This window comes from Pimephales promelas, chromosome 4 (assembly GCF_988280905.1).
Source record: "Pimephales promelas chromosome 4, fPimPro1.hap1.1, whole genome shotgun sequence".
NCBI classification, from domain to species: Eukaryota; Metazoa; Chordata; class Actinopteri; order Cypriniformes; family Leuciscidae; genus Pimephales; species Pimephales promelas.
Window position 1 is genome coordinate 38547599 of NC_142772.1, and position 23568 is coordinate 38571166.

At 36.7% G+C, this 23568-nt stretch overlaps 1 protein-coding gene across 1 annotated transcript in view; it reads left to right on the forward strand.

Annotated features, from left to right (window-relative positions):
- Nucleotides 1-23568, forward strand: part of tenm1 (teneurin transmembrane protein 1) — a 278449-nt gene that overhangs the window by 83534 nt on the left and 171347 nt on the right. The window contains exon 2 of the mRNA XM_089130471.1: nt 5029-5202. The gene's annotated coding sequence lies outside the window, so the exon portion shown is untranslated. The remainder of the gene's footprint in view (nt 1-5028; nt 5203-23568) is intronic.

The following is a 23568-nucleotide window of genomic DNA, read 5'->3' on the forward strand; positions in this document are numbered from 1 at the left end:
TTTTCTTTCTTTCTTTCTCTCTCACTCACTCAGAGAGTGGTCATTTACATATGGCCTAATTCTGAAGAAGGGGAAAAAAAGGAATTTAATGATGTTCAATGTTCATTTATCTCTCCTGGGCTGGAAAGAGAGAGAAGCTTTGGCATTAATTAATGATGGTAATATTGTAAATGGGTACCAGAGTACCAGCATTTCAACACTTAAAGATAATACAATGTTTTTTTTTGTTTTTTTTTTACTTTTTAAAGCGTGGTTTATATTTTAAATTTCACACACACTATGTAGAAGTAGACTACTATAAACTAAAGGCCCAGTTTTAATATGAACAAATGATATTGTATAATAGCACTCTGCAAGGTTTTATAAAAACAACCAATGGCTTGTCCTAAATCTTATGCAGTGTGACGGAGGCAGTGGCTTATTTATTTCTGTGTCAGGTTTTGGAGCAGCTGTGCCGGCTGCAGGTGAAAATGCACAGTTCCGATCCTCTAAAAACACAAAGCACGATCTCTGCTTACAAACGCTGGATGACTTCATCCATACCCTCCAAAACAACATTCAACCCCCTCGGCACTCAAGTTAGCGAATTGGATGTGGACAGGCTCACCTGTTTCTCTGGCTTTTTAAAGATGAGGATGTACTTGACTTTAATATTGTGTGGCTCACAGAAAAAAAAGTGATTATGGTGTTCACACTAGAACAGTTCTCTATAATTCAATAGAATTGAACTGAATAAAACAGAACTTCAAAGAGCAGGAAATAGAGAGAGAAAGAGAGAGAATGATTTTTGCTTAGAGGAAGTTTTAATGGGTTTGCATGTTATGTTCTAAAAGAGTCTTACTGTCACTTTCGGCTCCATTAAAAACATTTTCTCTTCATAAAGAATCAAATGATGAAAAGAGGAACAGCAGGAGAGAATTTAGGAGTGAATTAATTTTTTTTTCTAATTTTCCCTCTCTCTCTCTCTTTCAAACAGACACAGTCACAAACACCTGCTATCAAAAACGTCACACGCACACACTGCACATACACAGCCAGACACAGATTGGCATTCTTTCTCCATCCAGCTGCCGGGACATCGCCGCCTCTTAGATTTTCCTCACTGTTGTAAACACATTAATTAATGACATTAATTGATTAGGAGATAAGACGGTCATTAAAAATGAACTTTGTTATCGTTCCACCCTGCTGAGTGACCACGGAGCAACTCTCTCTCTCTTTACTGATGGAGCTCACGCTGGGAGTGGGTGTGTAAGAGCTTTCTACCTGCTGGGGGCTGTGATTTTCGAATCTCTTTTGTTCCCTCTTGGCCTGCACTTTTTCATAATTGACTTTTCGTGACAATTTGGTTAATATGGTGAGTGGTATCGGAGTATGCCGTCTCGACATATTGTGAAAATGACACATTTTTCCCTCTTTAACTATTGGCATAGGATGGAAGTGTTGTTCTGACAACCTACTGGTCAAATAATACAATATTGCTGTTGTTGTTGTGTTGTTTGTTCTTTGTAGTCGAGAAATGGGCACAATTTATTGGTCAACCATGCCTTTTATCTTAAATTAAAAGTGCCATTTTTTTGCTAATGGATTGTTTGCTAAAAGTCTATGGTGCGGTTTCCGAGACACTGATTAAGACTAATCATAGTTAAGCTGCACTAACTGAAATTGAATTTCTCAGACATAGTTTAAAATAGTCTCAGACTTCCCCTAGTCCTGAATAATTACAAAGTCTGATTTCCAGAAGTCTGATTAGAACTAGTCTAAATTTAAGTAAAGGCTTAAACTAAACCTGTTCAGAGGAAGGTTTAACTTCAGATTAATTGATGTTGGCCTCCAGATTGACCTTAGCAATAGAGGAAAAAGGACTATTTTAATGATGATGAAAGAGCTCAATTTAGACCAGAGAGAAGGGTGGTTATGGACAGCAGCAACCCACTGAATAATTTTGATGAAATCAACCTTCGTGGCCGTTTTCACATGTACAAAGCAACTGCCGCAGCAGTTATAATTAGTCTGCTTGAGACAAGACTTTTATCTGATTCTTTTAGGGGAATGCCAAGCAGCCATATCACCCTGTAGCCCAAGACTGGTTGCCCACTAAAGCTAAGCAGGACTGGTTAGTACCTGGATGGGCAACCTCATGGGAAAACCATGTTGCTGCTGGAAGAGGTGTTAGTGAGCCCAGTAGGGGGTGCTGGTTACTCTGTGTGGGTCCTAATGCCCCAGTAAAGTGATGGGGACACTATACTATCAATCATCACTATACCGTCCTTCGGATGAGATGCTGCTAAACCAAAGTTCTTTGTGGTCACAAAAAATCTTTGCCAAGTGGCCTCTGTCCATCATGGCCTCCTAATCATACCCATATTTATACCAATTGGCTTCATCACTGTCTCCTCTCCACCAGTAAGCTGGTGTGTGGTGGGCGTTCTGGCGCAATATGGCTGCCGTTGCATCATCCAGGTGGATACTGCACATTGGTGGTGGTTGAGAAGATTCCCCCTTCTATGTAAAGCACTCTGAGTACCAAGAAAAGCGCTGTATAAATGTAATGAATTATTATTATTATTACAAGTACTGAAGGTTTTTGGCATGTGGAATCTTCCATTGTGAAACAGGTGATTTGTGTGGCTTAAGTGAACAAACTGTGTGCAAAATAGTACACAAAGTGTGTAGAGCTATATATAAATTGAAGGATGACTACATCAAGTTTCCTAATGCCAACTACAAGGTGTAGTAGTTCAGTAGTAGTGTAGTAATACAAGGTGTGTAGGAGTTCTTCGAATATGTAAACTTCCCTGGAGTCATTGCCTGTTTTGATAATAATGTACTGTACTCAATAAATGTACAAAGTTTGCAGTGTGTGTTGAGGTGCAGGAGCGTGCTGTTAGTGCTTTTACATATGATGCGTTTGCAGTGAATAACTGGTCCGCCACTGTACCACACAACACATACTTGGTATTTTTATTATTTTTATGCGCGTCGCCCAAAATGTCTATTTTGTGCAGTCGAAGCTCAAATGACTGTTAGCGACTTGAAGCAAAGTGCCACACAGCAGTCTCCTAACGCACCATGTAAACAGGTTAGGGCTTTCACTTTTCACTGGTGTGGTACGCATAACAGCAGCACAGCGATTGTTTCCACACCGAGTCTATTTCTGTTGTGCTGCAAACGCTGGTGGTCAAAATGATAAAGATTGACCTGAAAATGTAGTAGTTTCACCATAAATGCGTTTAATTAAGTAAAATGTAGTAATCTCACCATAAATGCACATACTTCAACAAGGCGACAGAATGAACAACAGCTCGTCTCAATCGTGGAGATGGAAAAACAAGTTCTTTGTGACATGCAAGATCTATTGTTTTAATTTAAATTATTTGCGATTTTAATACAGTAAAATTGACCACTTGCTTGAGCAACTTATTCATTCATTTCATTTTTTTGGTTTAGCATTAACAAATATACAGCAACAAATATTCAACTCATCATAAGCATAACTTTTGATTAAACCAAAGGGTATAGGCTGAAGCTCAAGGCTTATAAGTAATGCATGGAATAATAGCCCTAACTTGCGTTGTTTAAATTGTGTTTAAACGTGCATACAAAGAATCACAATGCTGACACAACTTTTTGTTTTAAAAAATAAGTTGCAGCATAACTTCTGCATTTTAAATAAAAATAGAAAGCATGTGTTTGTGGTACAGCCGCGGATCAGTTATTCACTGCAAACGCATCATAATATATGAAAGCACTAACAGCACGCGTTGCTCCTGCACCGCAACACACACTTCAAACGGGTGTGAAACGGACGTTAGATCCAACCATAGATATGTATATAAAGTCTAGATGTGTTACGGCGGAGTTTCCATCGTCATCACCGGCGGCCATCTTGTCACAGACAAGCTGATGTAAGATGAGCGGTCAGCATGAACACAAATACTCTTATCTCGTTGAAATCTTGACGGATTTACAAACGGTTTGGTTTCTTACAAACGTTATTAACGTGGCTATAATTATCGAGATGATTATTTATTTATACACTTTATTTATAAGCATGCAGTGTCATAACTACATCTCTGATGTTTATAACAAAACAAACCGTTTGAAAATCGGTAGAAAATTGAGCAAGTTATGGTCATTTAAATAGTACATGTACCATTAACACGAGTGAGCGAGCTACCTGTGACAAGATGGCCGCCAGGTGCAGACGTCGACCTCCATTGGCCAGCAGCGTGGACGACGTATCTAGCCTTTATATAGATATCTATGGATCCACCTACATTTCTTAGAAACTTAGATGTGTTTAAGAAGTCTTTTTTTCGTACAACAGCAGCGCTCATCTTGATTGTTTATTAGTGGACGCGGATTGACGGTCGTAGACCGGAAACTGATATGCCGACTTCTGACAAAAGCGGAAGTTCGTGACTACGCTTGTGCACATAGCCTATTCCTGATCGACAAAAATGTCTCTTTTCCCTCATAATCTGTTTCACTCGTATACATGCGTCACAAAAGAAAGAAAAAATTCTTTCACAATTTCATGGGAACTTTGTGTATGTTCACCAGAACCATTCATTGACCAAGTACTCATGTCTGCGTTCGTCTGCTTTTGTAAAAGTTGATTTTGTAATGTTTCTAGCCTCCTGGTTGTATATATAAATTTCTCAGGTTTAATAGAGCTTTTCCTCTTGCACAGCCTGTGTCTTGTTGAGTCAAATATAGTTTGCAGTTCTCTGCCCAATCCTTAAATACCAGCCTCTGTGTAAAGCCTACAACGTGTCAGGTTCACAAAACAATCTGTGCTCAAATGTGCCACGCAAACCGCTGAAGAATGGCTCTGGGTTAAATATGACTTAAGCTCTATCAACAGCATCTGTGGCACGGCACGCTGTCGAGTACCACAGAAAGTCATTTTGAGTCATATCTCAGTGTGTAAAAACAAATAAACAACCAAAATCACTAAATATTTAGCACTTAAACATGTTCTCTCTTGTGTGTAAAGGTGTTTTATGTCTCTCTATTCCACAGAAATAATAATGAAAAAACCGATGTGTCTTCTCACCACGAAGATGTCCAAGCAAAGCAGCAAACACGGATTTAGAAGACCATGGGGAATAGGAGTCTGTGGTTACAGTGACAGAGTCCGATATATGAGACGGGATGCCCACTTGACGGAAAGGGAAAAAAAACTGTCACTAAAAGGTGAGTACAAATACAGTTCTCAATTTATTGGGAAGTATAGTCCGGTAAGAATGATAGGAATGTGTTAGCAGAAGCAGGTGTTGATAACAATATGTAAAAGGTACCTGATGAGGGGATGACAAATGTAGACTGATGTGTCAGATTTTTCTAAAGTGAGTTGTTCTCTGTAAACGTGTCTGTTGCTTTTCTTAGTTAAACCCAAAGGATTTATATCAAGCGTCCTCAAACAGCGGACGGCAGACCCTGGCTGGGTTTCAACCGGACCATGGCACATAATCACAGCAGTAGTACAATTTTCCCATTTCAACAGTTTGAAGTTCAAATTAATTATTTTAGTCCAGACTTCAAGAGTAAAACCCTGAACCCCCATACAGTATATTTTCTGTCACATGGCCTTCTGCCATTCATAGTAAAAAAAATATAATAGGCTGATAAAATATCCAATCTTACTTTTTAATATTCATTTCCAATTGGGGTTCAATTGATGATTTTTTTTGACTATTTAACTTTTAAGTACTACTGCTAACCAGATAGAAATTAAATTATAAACAACAGTATATAGTTTTTACCTCTTGTTAAAGGTCCCCTGACATGAAATTTTCATTTTCTGAGGTTTGTTACCATTAATATGAGTTCCCCTAGACTGTATTTGGTCCCCTCGTGTCTAGAATTTTCAATTGGTGTAAACCGAGTTTTGGCTGTTTTTCTCTTCTCTGCATCCGTCTGCATCTCAGACGCGCTGATGTAGAATCTCCCCCTATATAATATATCTAAATATGTTTAGTGAAAGGTAAAACTTCCGAAATCTCAGTGTAAACAATGTGTGACGTAGACGCGCGAGAGATCACTTCTGCCGTAACGTCTGGAGACGGCCAGTTCGGTTCAGTTGGACATCTGATTCAGATCAGTTCGACGGCTGTTAACAAGAGGTAAAAACTATATAAATACTGTTCGTTTTCTCACACAAACCGCTCGTTTCGTGTCTTAGGCCATCAGTGTGTACTTACATTCACGAGTCATTAAATCATGCTTAATTTTGACTTCTCTGTGCATGCTCTTTGAGGTGGACCCCCTAAAACTGCATTATAGGACTGACAGACAACAACGGTTTGACCAAAAAATGTCAAAATTGAAAAAGCTGTGGAAACAAAGACACCTACATCTTGGATGCCCTTGAGGCAAGCTAAAACATATCAAAAATTAATTTCAAAGTGAACTATCCCTTTAAGTAATTAGAGATTATTCGTGCTGAATTAATAATACATAATATTTCTTAGGAACAGGCAAACGTGACGATGGGTAAATCATAGTGCGACATGCTATTGAAGATAATTTGTGTATCTGTTTGCATTAGAAGTCAATTACTTATAATTATTTATTTATTTTTATCCTCTGTTTCTTTCCCTTTGTTCTTATACTACCAATTCCCTTTCTCATGGCGGTTTTACTTAGAGGATCTGCAATCGTAAATGGGCTCAGAGACAGAAGCAAATGAGCTCTGGTTTCAGAGCTCATTAATTTAAAATGGAATACTTTTCCTGCAAGTTGGAGTAGTTTTTCTGCAAGAAACCCACAGTGATCAGAGTAATGAGGTTTACTGGGGATTGTGGTGAGAGAGGGGCTACGTTCTCCGCCAGGGCTCTTATTTTAGTACAGGTGCAGTGTTGTTGTTTTGCACTGCTTTGGGTGTGAAAATTGTGTCCAAGAATGATTTTAACCAAGGTGTTTACCAGTATTGTGGGCGGCACTGCCATGTTCACTTTATTTTAGTGTCTAGATATTTACTAAGCCGGCCCACGTTTGAAGAACCTTTCGATCAGAGGACGTTGCGCTAATGACAGCTGACATGTATTGTACTACTGCAGCTGAGAGGGAAAAAAGACAACATCTGTTTTGTTCAACATTATTGCATTTCTAGATTTTTGAAGGGATAAAAGCAGTTAATCAGTCCACCTGCGTGAAATTCTCAGAGGGTGGAGCTGCGAGGCTGGACAGATTTTATACCCCATATAGCAGAAGAAATAAAGTGTGTAGCACTGCTATAACTCCTGATCCTCTCTTGGATCATAAGAAGATCGCCGCTGATTATGCATTATGTGGTGCAATAAAACCTCCTTTTGGCATTTTATTGCAAAATTCACAGTGCAAAATAAGCTATGACAGCTATGGCTCAGATATGGGTGTTTTGTCTCCAGTATTCATCTCGTTAAACAGGAAGTATCAGAATGAATATGAAGAGTCATGGGAGTTATGTTTTTCTAGTCAAGGGCAAAAAGCTGTTGCGGAGCAGGCTTGTTTTTCAGACTGCGCTTGTTGATCGGAAGCATCAGCTAAGCTTGTACTGGAAGATATAGTGATGCGGGTCGTAGTTAGGGCATGCTTCACCCACGTTAGAGACATTGATAGGGCAACAATATTTTTCTTTAATTTGGAATGCAAGACTAGTCAGGAGAAGCAGATGCTGTGCCTGAAGAATAATGAAGGCATTGTCATCTCCATCTGCTATGCACACACTCACTGTTGAATATTATTCTGACCTGTATACTGTTGATGAATCAGACTCGCTGTATGGAGCTGAACTGTTCCAGAACCCCTAAAAAAATGGCTGAAGTTAAACTCCAAAAAGCAATGATAAAATGTCGGTAGCAAGCCTCAGGCCTTGATGGGTTTGCCTTAACTTGAATGCAATAAAGTTTTCCTAAACATAATCAGAAAAGACTGTTTGAATGAATATCTTGTTCTAAATAAGATCTTGTGTCTTACTGTGTGTTGGGTACAAGACTCTTTACTGGGATCTCAGTTGTCTCAGACAGCACACTCGCCGACTGCCCACACTAACTGATGCATGTTGCACACAGACTGGAAATCACTTTCTTGATTTATTAAGATATAATATGATTGGCTTTATGCAATTTCTGAGAGTAGGTCTGTATGGAAAGTCAAAGGTGTCTGATTTAAGGAATAACCACTCTATTTGCCATTGTTTGCAAGGTTATTTATTCAATTCATTCATAATTTAGTTAGTTAGTTAGTAGCACTTTATTGTTCAGCCTTAGCTGAAAATTGGTCTTTGGTCTCGTTATACAATCACAAAAACAATTAACAATACACAACATCCACAATATAATAGATTACAATATTCACATTTCCAACCTCTTATTTAAAATACTTTTTTATTGCATTTGTTACAAAAGTTTGTTCATATATTGCTTTAATCTCTTTTGGTGTTCTGTAATGACGAATAAAATCGTGCTGCGGCAAGGCAGAATGGGGAAACCCAGGCTATGTAAACAAACGCAGCCATAGTGATGCTTCTAATATAAAATCTATTACAAGTCATTTTTGCAAAAACTTCAGCTATGTCAGAATAATGTGCATCATTGGCCCCGAACGCCAAGTGACGGTTCGACACACCCATAACAGGGTTTTTGTCGCATCCTTAACGATGGTTTTCCTCATAGTACACTTCATAAAAATATATATATTTTAAACATTGATATTTTTATGTTCAGCTAAGACCCCTTCATCATGTGGATAGCAATATTTATACATTGGATTTAAAAGTTCACAGACTTTAAAGGAAATCGAACAGTATACCAAAAACACTGTCATTTCCTGTCACATCCATTACGCATGCATATTTTCCTTTTTTTGGGGTGCTTAAATATATTTTAGAAAAACATATTTTGCCTGTCAATTCCCCAGATTGGGTGCTCTGAGAATATGTATTTCCAAATTAAATATTGTAAGAATGTTTTTTTTTTTTTCCTGAGACATTTCACCTGTCATTATGAGTTCAAATGTCACATCCATAACGCTGGAATTGCCCAGTTTTGTTTACTGGTCCAAAACTTCCTTACACTGGTCCTCGGTTCAGTGGATCATCCTTATTATTGAGCCCTGGTGTCCCTCCTAATACCATGAGGGTATTTGCTTTTTGATGCATTTATGGGTTTGGGAAGAATTTCAAGGGAATAGGCAGGCCTCACTAAATTACCTCTTTTTATGAATATGAAGGGTTTGTAAATGGTTATTATAGCATGCAGGCTCAATATATTTTAGTCATTTTTACAGAACAGATGGAGAAAAAAAAAAGGAATACGATATTGTCTTATTTACCACCAACAATAATCAAAGCAATGTTATAGATGGCAGATTTCCCCCCTCCCTACATTGGATGATCAGGGTGGACTGATCACCCAATGTTCTCTGCAAAAGAATGAAATCCAAGCTGTAGTTTTCCATCTATTTTTGAATGTGGCAGACTAAAGCCCTGCTTCTGTTGTTAAATGCGTGGTGTGGATTGGGACTCGGTGATGTTTTTACATTAGTGTGATTTATTTATGGGCCCAAATACAAGTTCATTAGAAATAAAATAGATGTACTGCTTAAAAGTTTCTGTATGGGCAAGCAAAGTTGGCTGTGAGGCTGTCGAGAAAAGCAAAGATCAATGGCTGGTCTGTTGAGGCCACAGTGTCTCTGAGGAAGCTGACATCTTTTTGCCTAATGGGTTTGAATGTTCGTTGAATATATGAACAGTGTGCGTCTCTGAATTTCATTTCTTTGCATTTTATTGAAGTTCATTCCAGACGTAGGCAGATAAGCATCTAATCATGAATCTTACTATTCGTTATTGGCAGGAGATGAACGTGACATTTTCACACCGGTGCCCTTTAGAAGGAATATAACACAAGAGCAAACTCAGAAATATTAAGCTCTCACGTGTTTAATTCTGTATTTGTTATTCTTCAATAATGAACATTAAATTTATATTATAAAAATGGAAACTTTAATATGGGTTAATTTAAAACATTACAAATGAATCACTTTAAGTGCACAATATGAAAATGGATATTTGTTTCGGATTTGTTAATGACTAAATTTAATAGTGTTATTCAATTAAAAGAATTCACTTTAAAGTGAGTTTTAGGACTGTAAAGGCATTTTAAAGCTAAAGGTCTACCTAATCTAAAGATAATGTAGAAACATTAGCCACATTAGATATCGTCAGGTTTGATTTTAACACAACCTTTTTAAACCATGCAGTTTAATTTTGTTAGACATGGCAACAGTGAAATCTTTTGTTTAAGATAAAAAAAAAAGCTCAGGAAGAAACAGACTGTTCCTATGATTTAAAAAAAAAAACATTTTCGATTTAATGGGAGAAGAAATTTGTTTTGAGGAGAAAGATTGTTTGACTGTGGGTGATAAGAATGATTCTTGCCACATTGTACGAGAAGAAAGTGCTTTAATGGGATGGCAAACACCAGGAACATTGAGCCTCACAATTTGTTAATGAGATCCTACATGACAGAACCATCATTATAATCAAGTTGAAGGCCATAACAGGGCGAAAGGCAGGAAGAACACTGACTTCTCTGAAAAGACGTCGCCCAGACACATGCACGCTCACAGTCAAAAACAGGCCAAGCGGCTGTGATAATAGAGCTAATTATGTGTCAGGGACCTTAATGGCCACTTGGCCCATTCATCTCTGTCTGTCTCTTGCTTGTCTCCCCTCTCATTCCCACTTTTGCTTATGTGCGGCAATATTTTTAGATCATGCTGCATTATATGGTTATAATCAACCCATCAGCTATCATTTTTCTCAATAGTGTAAAAGATGTCTGCAGTGCATAAACACTTCTCATTTCTATCAGCAATTATCATTAGAAATCATCAGTGATTATCAGAGTTCTGTGTGCTGTGAGTCTTTGTCTCATTGGATCACTAAACATCCGTTGAGCTTCAATTGGTGGACAGATGGCATTCTCAATGCCCAGATAAACTTAGGAATTAATTTTTCTGTCAATGATAGCAAGATATCATGGTCCTGACACAGCAAACCCACCTTCATGATGGCCTCCAGAGTTCAGTGAGGTTTGAATATGATAAATATTGTGTCCTGAATGTTGATAGCGCTAGGTGTTTCTACTAAAAATTCACCCAATATAGTTTGTAAATGCATGATATAGATATAATTGTAAATTATTCATACATCTTAATTATTTTTTCTTGCTCATAATGTTTAATGTCAACGCTACACTCTTAGAAGAAAAGGTTCTACAGTATATATAACCTTAAAGGGTTATTTCACCCAAAAATGAAAATTCTGTCAGTATTTACTCATCCCCATGCTGTACCAACCCCATGAGACCTTCGTTCGTCTTCGGAACACAAATGAAGATATTGTTGATTCAATTTGAGAGGTGGATCACTGCTACATAGGCTGCCTAAGGGATCGAAACTTGACTGCCCAGAAAGTCAATGAAGAAAATGTTTAAATATAACTAAACTCAACTAAAATCTTCAGTCTTGATTATATTCAGGTTAGCTGACTCTTGACACCAATTAGCTTTTGGACAAGTCATTAGCCTGGAGATTCACTGTATTTCCACCCTACACATGGTGTGTTCAGTGAAGACATGAACATGTATCATTTCTCCACTATTTTGTCTAAGTTGAAGATCAGGTCAAATTTTAAGCAAAATTCCTTGGAAAATCCAAGGGTTTATATACTTTTCCTCCAACAGCATGTTTCCTACTCAGATTTTCTGCTTTATGTCTGTAAAAAAATGCATCTCATCTTTAGCCTAAACCCCAGATAAAATGGATTTGATTGATTAATATGTCCACAGATCCACATTTCCAAAGTAATGAGTGATACAATGGAAATTGGCTATATCTGTTTTAATAAGAGTTTTATGCTGGAACTTATTCCCCAGTCCATTTTTAGGCTGATTATGTGTGTTCATAGTAATGCATGCACTGCTTTTTTGATGCATTAATACAATTCATAAGTTCCAAAGGAATATTAGGTGCGTTTCATTCGACCATAAGTGGACTCCGAAGTGGACTCGACAGGGTATTTCTCCATCTTCCAATCCGAAGGGAACGAACATGTTCAGTTTGAAGGGCATTGCAAACGGCATAGGGAATAAGTGAACATCGATACATCACTTCACAGGAAGTGGAGTGCGAAAATCAACCAGCTGTCATTGTGCACCGCACCACCACGCTGGAAGAGATTTTAAATTTAAATTTGTAACGGCTCTGAGTTTACGTATGCATTTGAGTATTCATAAATATTGTTTTTATTATACAAACTGGAGTATTTATGAATGGTTGGTTGGGGTGATGAATCTTGGCCTATTATATGCAGTGGTGGAATGTAACGAAGTACAAATACTTCGTTACTTTACTTAAGTACATTTTTCACGTATCTTTACTTTACTTAAGTACAATAAATAGTGCATACTTTTTACTTTTACTTCGTTACATTTTGCAGCAATTATTCTACTTTCTACTCCACTACATTTCTACAACTTCTGTTACATTTTCGTTACATTTTCTGATCAGTTTTTCCCCTGCCAAAACGCAATCTGACCATCCGTTCGTTGCACGTTTGTCTCACCAGTGACGTTTGGTTGCCATAGATACAGTATATCAACCCGGTCACACTAAATGCGTCTCACACGCAGACGACTGTTTATCGTGCAACTCATACGCGAAAATTTGTTTTTACGTGCATAGGAAACACACCGTGTGTAGTATATGTTTGGTTTGGTTAGGATTATGGCAAGCCAAGAGGTTCATAATTACACCATGAATTAATCTCGTTTACTGCCAAACATAGTTATTATATAGTAAGGATAAGCATGATGTGTATATTGCCTAATTGCAAGCTTGTTTCAGAAATGGTGACATTTTTTTCCATCATTATTGAACTTAATTACAGGAGTAGGCTATTAGGTTGAATGAGTTAGAATTAAATGTTTTATTAATCATTACAAAATAGACATTAACATAATAAATTGTTATGCAAGTACTTTTACTTTTAATACTTAAAGTACATTTAAAATAAAGTACTTTTTACTTTTTACTTAAGTATGGTTGTCATTGTGTTACTTCTACTTTTACTAAAGTAAATATTTATCTGGGTATTTGTACTTTTACTTAAGTACTGAGATTCAGTACTTCCTCCACTACTGATTATATGATTTTAAATTAGAAAGCAAAGTAAATTACAAAATGTAATTACATTATAATCTGCGTGACCCTGTTGTTGCTTTTATTTTAATGGCGGTGCAGGGCATTCCAAATGAGTGATTATTGTCAGCGAAGTCAACTTCAACTGTTGTAACATGTTCAGTGAGCAGTGAACCTAATGTGCATACCGCTTTATGTTATCCACTGAGATATAGAACAAATGTTCATCATAGCCAAGATTCTTAGGTAGGCACAGACTGTCACTGTCTATAACAGTCTGTGACTTTTCTGAGCAGACAGTAATCAGAAAGCCTTGACCTGGCTGTACAGATCAATCAAACCTCCCACATAATAGAACCTCTAGATAGTCCAACTCTGTAGTTGTCTAGACAGTTTGTATCCTTGATTTCTGTAGCTTTACCACTGACTGAAATGCTGTCTATTTGGGAGTATTCATAGATGGTTTCAGTGTAACCGAAAGTATTGTATAATCAAGGCAAAGTAAAGCCACTGACCTCCAAGATTGCTATTCATTTTGCAGTCATTGTTTGAGTACATCTGTTGTGTGGCACTTCCAAGCTTACATAAATCCTTAAACCCTTGTATAGGTCAAGCCTCCTTGTTGTTATCCAGAAATCGCTGTAAAACTTGTCAAGCAAGCAATCAAAAACTAGGTACTTATTCCGAAGAGAATTGCTGTGGGATTTTGCTTGCAGCATCCTCACCTATGGCTGGCTTCTAAGTAGATCCACAGAGTGTCGTGGTGTAAAATCTGTAGTACGTACGGTATTATCTGAGAAATGAACATTATATAACCTGTCACAATTTTGTTTGGGCCATATTGTCAGATTTTTTTTTTAAGTGAACATGATAGCTGCATCAGCATTTACAGTAAATCACAGCCATGCCAAAAGGAGTGTGTCTCAATTTTCACTAGTCAGGGCACTGATCAGAGAGTCGGCCATTTTAAGTGCTGTTTCAATCGCAAAATCCGTCCAGTGCACTGAAATGCTCGCTCCTTAAAAAGTAACTCAATTTGCCTTAAAGGGATACTCCACTTTTTTGGAAATAGGCTCATTTTACAACTCCCCCAAAGTTAAACAGTTGAGTTTTACCGTTTTCGAATCCATTCAGCCATTTTTCTGATATTTTGAAGAATATCAGTAACCAGATACAGTAGTTTCTGGTCTCATTAACTTCCATAGTATATATTTTTTTCCTACTATGGTAGTCAATGAGACCAGAAACTGTCTGGTTACTGACGTTCTTTTAAATATCGGAAAATCGGCTGAATGGATTCGAAAACGGTAAAACTCAAACGTTTAACCCTGAGAGAGCTGTAAAATGAGCCTATTTCCAAAAACAAGTGGAATATCCCTTTATTGGAAGTTCTGGAGCGTGAATCATAATTCACACCAGCCAACTCAATACCAGATAATGACATGCGATACATGTTGTTTTTCTTAAATATCTATCATCATTTAATTATATTTATATGAGATCATATTTAGATAATGAACATAATCTATAGCTAATATTGATAATTTATTTACAGCTAAAATGTTTCATGTATATGTAACATGAAATAAATAAGTTGTTCATAATTACCAGTGTTGTACAATGAGGATGTTGTCATGCCACCTGAAATAAAGTTACCAGTGTCCCAATGTGTAGTGAACCACTACACATTTGTGGCAATAGCCAAGAATACATTGCATGAGTCAAAATTATCGACTTTTCTTTTACCAAAAATCATTAGGATATGAAGTAAAGGGCATGTTCCATGACCATATTTTGTAAATTTACTACCATAAATATATAAAACATTTATTTTATTTGAGTGAGGCTGCACAATTGCAGACATAAATGGACAACTTTAAAGACCATTTTCTCATTGTTTTTATTTTTTCGCACCCTCAGATTCTACATTTTCAAATAGTTGTATGTCGGCCAAATATTGTCATGTCCTAACCAACCATACATCAATGGTAAGCTTATTTATTCAAATTTCAGATAATGTATAAATCAAACATTTGATAAATTGTTCCATGTGACTGGTTTTGTGGTCCAGGGTCACATATACTGACTCATGGCCTGGGAAGCTAGGGAGCTGATTGAGACACACCCAATGACTTACTTGTTTTATTACTGTTCGTTTCTTGAAAAACAAGGTTCTATTATATGTTTAGATTATACAGCTCTATACTTTTACAGCATTTATTAATGTTGGTTTGTTAATTTGTACATTTATATTCTTAACAATTAAAGTATTCATTTCAACATTGTGTTGTGAACAAATAATTGACAGTGACCAATAGTACATTTGTAAATTAACATATAAAATCCTACCAGTAAATGTAAAATGTTTTTATGATACCTAAATGCGTTAACTAGTGTTAATTGATTGAACCTTATTGTAAAGTGATGTCAATAAATAAAATATAAATAATATGAAAATAATAAATATACTAAAATATAATGACATTAAAATTGAATTAAATACCGGTTTAAAACTACAGCATTGTAAGTGAAATGTGATATATTGTGGTTAGTTGGCTGTACAAACATTAAAAACAGGTTTGGCTATGCTGTGCATTGCCTGTGTAAGGTACGTGCCATGTTTTAAGGATCTGAAGTCAATATTAGATGTTCAAACTATTTTTGCATTACTGGACATTTATCAAAGTATTTTTTTTTTACATCTCCCATACTGACATGTTGTTGCATGCCTCTCTTACCATCTTTTTCTCATTTTTCTTATCAGATCGCTTAAGCCTTTCTAGTTATATGCCATGCCATGTGCTTTCAGCTTCTGACTAGGGTAAATTTAATATCTCTCCTCTCTTTCTTTAATATCTTTAGATTCTCTCCCTCTTCTGTTCTGCCGCAGAAGATGATTTAAAAGTGTTCTGACATTTAAGATGAGATGTTGAATTTCTTCAGTGGTTCACATGTAAAAAGCACAGACAGGCTTCCAGTTTATTAACTCTATCAAAATTATACAGTTAGCACGCACACACACACAGAGACATCATTATCATTAGTTCTGAGTGAGTGAGTGAGTGTGTGTGTGTATGTGTGTATATCGGCTGAAACACAAACTGCTGCAGCCTTAATGGTCTTTAATTAGATGGAGGAGTGTGAGATTACACGCTTGACATGGTAGGAGAACAGTGCATGCTTGTCAAGTTTTTTTTATGTGTGTCAAGAGGTTAGGAAGCAGATATGAGATTTTGTTTCATATCATTTTTATAGTTTATCAGGATTTATATTTATATTCTTTTATAAATAATTAATATTGCAAGAGTCTTTGTGACTCTTGACAGCCATGAAGATATGTTCTTTCAGTGGTGCCAGTTACACATGAAAAACGATTCTGCATTTTTAACCGTTAAAGGTGCCATGTGTAAGAATTGAAGTTAAAATATCCAAAAAATGAGCTACACGCATCAAAAGAATGAGAAGAAATAAGGTTGATGATGTCATTAAAAAAATGACAAGTTATAGTGCTGCAGAGATATTAACCTGAATTAGCATGCTAAATTACTAACCCTGGCCAGGCAGGTGTCATAACACCAGTTTCGGCCATGGGAGGCCGTATGCGGGCGGGCAACATAACCACCAGCCAAACTGCAATACACGAGTAACTCGCACGGCTTGTGGGTGAACATAAACCCGAGGGAATAATCCATCAGCAACAGCGTTTTGGCTTGGCACAGCTACTAGAAGATTTACAACTGTCACACCGTGTCCTAACTACACGCGACGCAGCGACACGCGATAAAAGATATCTTTTCATGTTAATCAGAGTTTTTGTCCTTACCAGACGCGATGGCGACACGCGAAGTTTCTAATTTAGAAACGGTTCCTATTTCTGCGACGTCGCGGCTGACAGAATGAAGAAATTACACTGGTTATGAGTACACATTATTTATTTTTAGTTAAAAATAGGTCACTGTGCCACAAGCGATAACAGATAATTTACCTCAGATTTTGCAGACTGATCTCATGAAGTAGCGTGTGTATGACACGCCAATTCGTATTTCCATTTTTGGCGTGCTATCAAGACGCATAATCGCCTTTTAGCGTGTTTATGAACGCCGTTGACTTAACGTTATATAAATATATGACTTACCTCAACCCCGTCCCTAAACCTAACCGTCACTGGGGTTAATGGCATTTATGACTGTTCCCTTACCATCCTAGGTAAAAAAAAGATATGACTTACCTCAACCCCATCCCTAAACTTAACCGTCACTGGGGTTAATGGCATTTATGACTGGAGATTTGACTGCGTGTACAGACACGCGGAATGACGCGGACGTTAATGGCGTAGACATACATGCGGATAGCTCAAAATGCGTAGAGATAACACGCCACCTGACTCGAAAGTGGCGTATATGTTTACGCAAAAGTCATGATGTCATGTTGGATTTTGAAAGCATGTAATATAGCGTTCAAAATGAATTCTATGCAAACATACAACTGTACTTCATAACAAAATTAGTCAATGAGTATATTTTGTTAATGTTTTGATTTTTAATAATGTTATTTCTTGATTTGATTATGTCCTTACCTATTTCCAATGCGAGTGCGGGCCAACAGTGCGCTTTCACAGAGAGACTCTGCTCACACGCTGTTCTGAGTGTGTGGCGTCTCACAGTCGCGTCGCGTCTAGTGTGGACAGACACACTTGCTGTCGCTGGAATTTTATTGAGTCGCGTGTAGTTAGGACACGGTGTCAGACTGTCGCCACGCTCAGTTTGAGCCTGCGCAGTCGTTCAGACATCAGACAGGAAGTGCAAAAATCAGGCTTCAGTCTTCTCCGTTGAAATCAATGGATGTGTGGGGTAGGGCTGCACGTTTTCAAGTTTTTCATTAACCGTTAACCGAGGCCCTTATCGGTTAATACTCGGTTAACCAGGTGCGCGCCACAACCTCGAGATACAGAGTTAATTTTTAACACCTTTAATAACTGGTTGGACCCCATTTGAAACAAAATTAATTTATAGAAATAAAACGCAGTGGTAAGTTCAGAGCAGTTAAAGTAGGCGCGTTTCCATCACCCTTCAAACTGAAATTGCACATTGAAAATACGCACATTGGCAACACGTCCATTTCGCAAAAACTCCGTATCCGCAAATAATAATAATAATCATCATTATTGTAACATTTTATTAGGCTGCATATGTAGAAGACGCTTTTATCCAAAAAAGGAACAAAGCACAAATAAACACAATATTTTGACGCATATCCAGTGTGTGTGCTTTGTGGAGGCTGCGAGACGCCCATGTGAACACTTGCAGTTTCATTGCAGTTCTTTCAGTGGAAACAACTTAAAATACTCTTTCATTTCTGGTCATACAGAAAATAATAATACATTATTCGCAAGTACATTTATTTGCGTAAACTCACAATAACAAGAAAACGTTGTGATTTAACAAACAGGCGCGCTTCATGATCTCCGTGAACTGGAGCGCGAGAACTGTTCGTTTTTTGTTCGTTTTAAATTGGACATTTAAAGCTTTTGTAGACTAAAGCTTTAAATGTACAATTTAAAACTAACAAATTCGAATCGAAAGCCAATATCTTCTGACTATGTAATTATGTAGTCAGCTAATTATGTATTTCTCTCTAAAGGTGCATCCGGGGATGGAGATTTGTTTTAGCAGAAACTGATTTAGAAAACAATAGTTTATTAATAAACAATTAATGCCTCGTTATGTTATATTATTTTATTATCAGACACATTTATTATATCTTATAAATCATCTAAATCCCCTTTCTGTAGGCTGTGGTTACGGCTCTTCTCATTCAGCACTGCGGGGAAAATCATTTCCAGGTTCTAATCTGGCCTCAGAAAACCAGTAAAATCTTTTTTTTTCCATATTCATTTGTCAAATATTTTAAATGTTTAAAGGGGCAAAAAATCAAACAAATATCTGAAAATTCGTCGATATATAGCCTATATATTTTTGCGCAGCATTTGACGTAGTCCTACAGTTCAAATGAACATTTTGGTGTTCAACTCTGCGTTTTACAAAATACAACCGTTCATTTTTCGTTTTGCAATTAGGCCTACGGATTAAATAAGGGGAAACGAATGAACACAAAAGTAGGCTACACTGACCGTTTGGACATATACGAGGCAGAGTTCTTTTTTAAAATTCATAAAGGATACAATAGCCTACTAGACAAAACCTCAAAGAAATGCCACAATCAAGACCGCGGAGCAGAAATGAGGGAGAAACACACAGAAACTCTGTGACTGTCCCTGCCATTAATGCTTGAATGACACACCACGTCTCCTTTTATAAATAATAATAATGTTTAGTGCGGTGGCTGTGATAGACTACCAATGTCCGTTGCCATTATTTTTGGAATGGCTTATCGCGAAAGGAAAAAAAAAATGTTTTAGTCGCATAACACCGTTAATAGAAACGCTGTCATTTCACAATATTTTTTTATCGACAATCAGTAAAAAAAACGCAAAAGTTTTGTGCAAATATGTATTGACGCCACTTAACCGAGCAAAAAGGTTTCACTCGGTTATCCAATTTTAAACGGTTAATCGGTTAACCGGTTAATGGACACCCCTAGTGTGGGGTGAGAGCGTGTGAAAAGTGAAAAGTCTCACGGTGAATTCGTGAGAGTTGACCGCTCTGAATGGCGCTAGCTTGGTCAACATCAGCAAATGCCGTCTGTCAAATTAATTCAAACTAACAATAAAAAATGTAATATGAACAAAACGAAAACCGTAAAACTTCAAATAATAGCCCGGGCTTTTATTTTCCCATATCGTCGAACTGAACCGGCTTGTATTTGAGAGATGAGACGGCCTTTATAATTTAGTGTTGAGATGTTGTTCATTGACTCTCTAATCTCTAAAAATCTTCAAATGCTCCACGTGACACTGCGGCCATCCAACCTTTTACTATCATGTCAATTGATTTGATTAATATGCGTGGGGGAGAGAGAGCAAAACAGCGCAAGAATACACAATCTTGCTTCATAAACTTGTAGCTGGATTGCAGCTTAATTCATGTTTAATTCTGGTTAATGTTTGCATATGGGCTGTGTATGAGTCTAAGAGAAGGTGTTCGGGATAAATTGGGTAACTTTATTTCGATAGTCCACTTTAGACATTCTACAACTATAAGTAACTTTTCAACTACATTTCAACTAACTGTCATTAGAGGATTAGTAGACTGTCAGCTTAATATCTGCTAACACTTTATTTTATTGATCCACCAACAGACATTCAACTGACTATAAGTAACTTGGTGACTACAAGTAAACTTATTCTCCTAACCCAAAGCCTAACACCTAACCATAACCTAACAGTCTGACAGTCTGCTATAGACCATTTCACAAGATGTAAACAACACTGGTCCAGAAACACTTCCTGTTTCAGTTTGTAACTGTTTTCTTTATTTCACATGTAAAGAAAACATCTTAAAGATGTTTGTTTAACTTTTTGATTCAGTTTTAAATGTTCTGTTGGTTGTATTTTACCAGAGCTTTTATGTAGTGTTAAAAAACTGAAACAGGAAGTGCTTCTGGACCAGTGTTGTTTACATATTGTGAAATGGTCTATAATACACTAATACTCTAATGAGAGTAAGTTGACATGTTGTTGAAAAGTTACTTATAATTAGTAGAACGTCTAAAGTGACTATCGAAATAAAGTGTAACCATAAAGTTAATATTGCCAAAATATTGGTTATTGACGATATTAGATTGTAGCTGGAGATGCTTCTTTACCCTAGTTTTACATTTAGATCACCTCCCATCTAACATTCTCTTAAAGGTAATCTTTAAAAACACTGATAATTGAATGATTTAATTATAAATGCAATATTTAGCAAATCTCAAAATGATTATCCATTGTTCGTACTGTACATTTATATTATTCTTGTGCTTCCTAAATTTACTTATAGCCGTGACATGAAAATAGCTATTGGCTTATTGGTATTGAATATTATATCTAATATTATTACTGCATCCCTATAATGTTTTACTTTACTATTGCTTAAAAGTTTTAGTGCTCTCAACTGTAATAACTTGAAATTTTGTTGTAACATGAGCATGTTGGGATACAGTACTCTGCGTGTTTAATATATAACCTGGATATCTGCACATAATATCCACCAAGACGATTGCAGATGGATGGATCAATAAACAAGAATACGTGGCGTATTTGAAAGGTTAGGGAGTGATTCTGTGGAAAGTACTGTTCTTAAATCAATATAGACCCAGCATACATCTATGTATTTAAATATATGCAGGACAAATGGACTATAAATAGCTAATCAGCTGTAAAAATTGCCTCTGATGCATCTCTGAATCTCAGAGCCAATCTGAAATGTAAATGAAAGTGGGATGGGTAGTTTTTTGAATAATCATGATGACATAACCTGTATATTGTTATGGTTGAAAAGTCATGAATTCTCTTTATTCTGACAAAAAATTACTGCGAGATAATCAATAATAGGGAAGAGGAGCGATTGCCCATTCTCTCGAAGAGAGGAAAGCCTGAAGGAGGATTGCGTGAGAGGAAATTGTGTTGACACGAAAGGTGAAAAAGAAAGGGAGAGAGACAGCAGCAGTCTTCCACACATGAGAATAATGTCACTCTTCTATATGCCATAAAACATCCACATTCTCTAAGTCATGAGAAACCAAGTTTCAAGCAAAACAAAACTGAGATAAACTTGCCGACCTTCATTATTTACAGTGTGCTGCTCTCTCCGAATATCATTCCACGATTGGATCTCATGGTCCCTCTGTTTTAACTGTCAATTTGTGTTAAAATGAGCCCAGAGCTCGGCTCACATTCTGCAACTGTTTTTCTGCTTCTCTCCTTATCTAAAATGTGCTTTTAGCATTTTTTTTCCATTATCCCAAGCTCAAATTATGAAACACACACAAAGCTAATGGCTAATCTTTGACTATTTCAAAGTCTCAAATACACCAAATCACACTCTAACACACAACACACTGTAGACTTCAACATGCAGCCATCCGAAATATCCTAAACATGGCAATCTCTTTGTCACCATCAGGAAGATAATGTCATCATTTACTCTCATGTTCCAAATCCAAATGCATTTTTTTCCCTCCATGGAAACAGTGCTGGGTAGTAACCATAGACCATAGTAAAAAGGTAGTAACTGATTACTACCACAAAAGCCACAATTATTCAGTCAAAAAAAAAAAACAGTGAGTGATTTTAAGTTTGTCTTTTTTTCTTTGATTAACAGTTATGACAGACAGCAACAGATTTATTAGCCTGTTGTCACTTTAAATGGGTCATGAACTGTATTTATGATGTTCTCCGAGGTCCACCTATAATGTTATCAAAAAATGTTTACATCAAAAAAACTTCCTAATTTAGAAGAAATTTTTTTTCTCCTAACTCTTAATTTTGAGGCGTGCCACATTCAAGACTTGGATGTTAACGCCCAATGCTATGATTGGCAAACAGTGTGCGTATTAGAATGATTATCAACATGCCTGGCCTGCCATTACAGGTTTGGAATTGTTTTGAAAACTTACAGTACGTTGTTGAAAAATATCTTGTTACAGTAGTTGAAACATTTGCCAACAATGTGAAACATGCGTCTTGGCTGTGGCAAATAAAGTGTAAAGACCCCCTGTGGTGAAAATCAAGCTTTTAATCTTATTTATATATCTATCTGGTATATAAATAACAAACCATGTGCAAATACATAAATCAACAACAAAGCTGAGTTATTTTCTCCTTAAAACTGCAGTGAACCAAAGAGAGTCTCAAAAACACAGTTTGAAATCGCTATGTGTTTCTGACATCGCAAACTACCTTGTTACAATCACGTCGACGTGTGATCGTCAGCGAGTGGATCTCTGAGCTTGTGTGAGTGAGTGGAGGCGGGGATAATTTGCATATTCTTAGAACCGTATATACTAAATGAGGCAAAGGTGTAGAGTTACATTAATTTTTAAGGCATGAAGAATTTTTCTTCAAGGAAAAAAATATTTAAATATGTCATTTTGGTGATCAAAGGTGAGTTTTAAGGGATAAAATGATTAAATATACAGGGAGTTACCACAGTTATAATTGATTAAGGATGACTTACCGTGTTTCATGTTAATGGACTTATGAATAACCATTGTCTGTCATTCTGTTAGGCTATTCATTGGTCATACTTTTAAATAAATATGGTACAAAACTATCCTATTTAAATCAATATGATAAATCAGTTCAAAAGTAATTAAAAGGTAATCAAATTATATTACCTAGAATGTGTCACATTATAATTGAAATTTTAGTCATATAATTTTAAATCAGAAACGGACAACAATTGGTAGGTAATCTACCAGCACTGCATGGAACAC